Source organism: Myotis davidii, unplaced genomic scaffold (genome assembly GCF_000327345.1).
Source record: "Myotis davidii unplaced genomic scaffold, ASM32734v1 scaffold789, whole genome shotgun sequence".
NCBI classification, from domain to species: Eukaryota; Metazoa; Chordata; class Mammalia; order Chiroptera; family Vespertilionidae; genus Myotis; species Myotis davidii.
In genome coordinates, this window is record NW_006300234.1 from 1 (window position 1) to 3178 (window position 3178).

The window sequence follows — 3178 nt, forward strand, 5'->3', positions numbered from 1 at the left end:
TAGGTGCAATGCTGGGAGGTGAAAGGGGAAGGAGGGAAGACGCCGCCTGCCGCTGACTGCAATCAGAAACCCAGGTGGCAGCCACGAGCCAGAGAACCGAGCTGCCTTTGCTGTGAGAAGCCAGGCCGCCTTTGCCAGCTTCTGTGATAGGAGAACCGGGCTGCCTTTGCTGGCCCTGGGCCAGTAATTGGAGAAGGTGGGTGGGGCAGGGAAGAGGTGGATGTCTGCCTCTTCCCTGCCCAGCCTGGCTTCTCAGATCACTGATCACCAGTGATGGGAGAACACCCAGAGGTGGGGCCAGAGGCCAGGCTGCATAGCTGCCTGGGGACACCATCTGGACCCAAGGGGCGATGCAGCCAGGCCCCAGCAGGAGACCCAGAAGGCGACCCAGGCACCGGGCCTGCGTCGCTGCTAGGGCACGCGATCCGGTGGCCAGGCTGAGGAGACCCAGGCCCCGGGGCTGCGTCGCCGCTGGGGCCTTCGATCCGGTCCCCGAGAGTGACGCAGCCAGGTCCCAGAAGGAGACCCAGGTGCTGGCACTGAGTTGCAGTTGGGGCACGGGATCCGTTCCCGGGGGTGACGCAGCCAGGCCCCAGAAGGAGACCCAGGTGCTGGCACTGAGTTGCAGTTGGGGCACGGGATCCGTTCCCGGGGGGAACGCAGCCAGGCCCCAGCAGGAGACCCAGAAGGAGACCTAGGCGCCAGGGCTGCATCGCTGCTGGGGCAAGCGATCCAGTGCCTGGGCTGAGGAGACCCAGGGCCTGGGGCTGCGTCACAGCTGGGGCACGCGATCCGGTGCCCAGGCTGAGGAGACCCAGGGCCTGGGGCTGCGTCACAGCTGGGGCACGCGATCCAGTCCCTGGGGGCGACACAGCCAGGCCCCAGAAGGAGACCCAGAAGGAGACCTAGGCGCCAGGGCTGCATCGCTGCTGGGGCAAGCGATCCAGTGCCTGGGCTGAGGAGACCCAGAAGGAGACCCAGGGGCCTCCCAAGAGGAGAGTCTCCATGGTCAGATGGCGTGGTGTTGGGACAGGAATGAAGACCCCAGGTGACTCAGATGCCTGGCCACAGGGTTAGACCAGCCAGCAGGGCCTTTCAGTTGGGACTGGGGTCGGGGTGGGGCGAGGGAGGCAAGCCAGAAATAGAGAACTACAACTCCCAGGAGGCTTAGCGGCCGGGCCTGGGCGCCTGGCTGTGAAATAGGATGAGCGTGTAGTTTTGCAAGCCACTTTAAACTAGAGGCTTGCAAAGTTGGAAGTTCTGCGCTGGGAGCCAGGGAGAAATGGAGCTGGAGCAGAGAGAGGGGTCCATGGCAGCCATGGGCTTTGAGGAGTTCTCAGCACCTCCCGGCTAGGAGCTGGCTCTGCCTCTGCTGAAGGTGGTCACATCCTGGAGAGTGAGCTTGAGACCAAAGTGGAGTTCGTGTCTGGGGGTCTGGGCAGCTCCAGCCTCCAGGAGCGAGATGAAGAGGAGGAGGCAGCCTGAGGCCGGCAACGGCAGTGCCAACGGGAACTCAATCGCAGGAAGTACCAGGCGCTGGATCGCCGCTGCAGGGAGATCGAGCAGGCGATGGAGCGGGTCCTGAGCAGGCTCCATCAGATATAGAGGATAACACAGAGACTCCAGCAGGAGCGGAGGTTCCTCATGAAGGTGCTGGACTCCTACAGCGACAACTACCAGGCCAGCCAGTTCACCATCTTACTGGAGGACGAGGGCAGCCAGGGCACAGACACCCCCACCCCAGGCAAGGCTGAGTACAAGCCTCCAGAGAAAGAGGGGCTGTCCCCGCGCAGGAGGAAGCCAGTGCCCACAGAAGCCAGCGGCCCGGCCTCTGGCGAGGGGCCCAGCGGTTGGAAGAGGCAGCGAGTCCCACCGGAAGGGAGCCGGGCGGGAGTCCCGCTGACTCCAGAGCTGGCCCCCATGCAGATAAAGGTGGAGGAAGACTTTGGCTTCAAAGCGGTCGAGGCTCTGGACTCAAGTTGTGTTTCCCGGGGGCCAGAAAAGTAGCTGCCCTACCCCACCCTAGCCAGCTCCCCCTTTGACTGACTCCCCAATAAACAGACCCCATGCTCTCCTCAGCAAAAAAAAAAGCTTATGGAGGCATGCTTATAGGATCAAATAGTAACTGCCCCAATTTAATGTAATCCCTCTTTAAAGATCTTATCTCTCTATACAGGTACATTCTGAGGTTCGGGGGATTAGGATTTTAACATACATTTTGTTGATTACCCAAATCAGCCCTTAACAACCAACATGTTTCAGAAAGTAGATTCCTACAGGGTTATTTACCAAACATTCAGAAGTATTTTTAAAAGAGCTAAGCCCCTTGCCCACTGCGAGGGCCCCTCTCGGTGAAGAGCGAAGGCCTGGGTTCCAGGCACCGGAGGAAAACTGGTGCCAGCAGCCAGGGGAAGGGGCCCCCAAGGGGTCCCAGATTGCGAGAGGGCACAGGCCGGGCTGAGGGACCCACCCAAGTGCAAAAATTTTTGTGCACCAGGCCTCTAGTATATATATAAAAGCCCAGCGACCGGAATGGTGGAATGACCGAAACAACTGGTGGCTATGATGCGCACTGCGGTGAAACAACTGGTGGCTATGATGCACACTGCGGTAGCCAACCAGCCTGATCCGGGCCCCGATGGGCCGCCAACACCCTGATCAGGGGCAGGGCTGGGTGGCCAACTGCCTGCAGCCCCTCCTCCCACCGGCCCGGCCCAACGGGGCCCCATTGGGGCAGGCTGGCTGGACCCCCTGGACCCCACCTGTGCACAAATTCATGCACTGGGCTTCTAGTAGGACTGCTATTTGGGGAGAAGAACCCTTCTCACTTTGCCTTGGGCTCAAGGTTATAATCAGGTTTCAGCTGTCCTGTCTTTGGGGGCATATTTGAACTATCTCAGAGACAGAACATTGCCGTGGCCATTGTACAGTCCATGACAACAGAGGAGCTGAAAATTAAGCTAATTTCAAAGGGTTAGCTTTCTCTGTTATAAAAGCCGGATAACAGGCTCTTCTGTTACTGAGAAAAGCTAGGAGACTAGCTCCTCGGTTTGAAAATCTTATGAAGGCATTTAAACTCAATGATAAGTCATAAGTCAGAGGGAAAACTATTCAACCCTTAAGTGAGGAGTTTAGGACAACCCACTGCCCCTGTAGGACACTCACAATATCACTTATT

The 3178-nt window shown here is 58.8% G+C and overlaps 1 pseudogene; it reads left to right on the forward strand.

Moving 5' to 3' along the window:
- The first annotated feature begins 1069 nt into the window (after window positions 1–1069).
- On the forward strand, window positions 1070–2046 carry LOC107185118 (annotated as a pseudogene).
- The last annotated feature ends 1132 nt before the right edge of the window (window positions 2047–3178 follow it).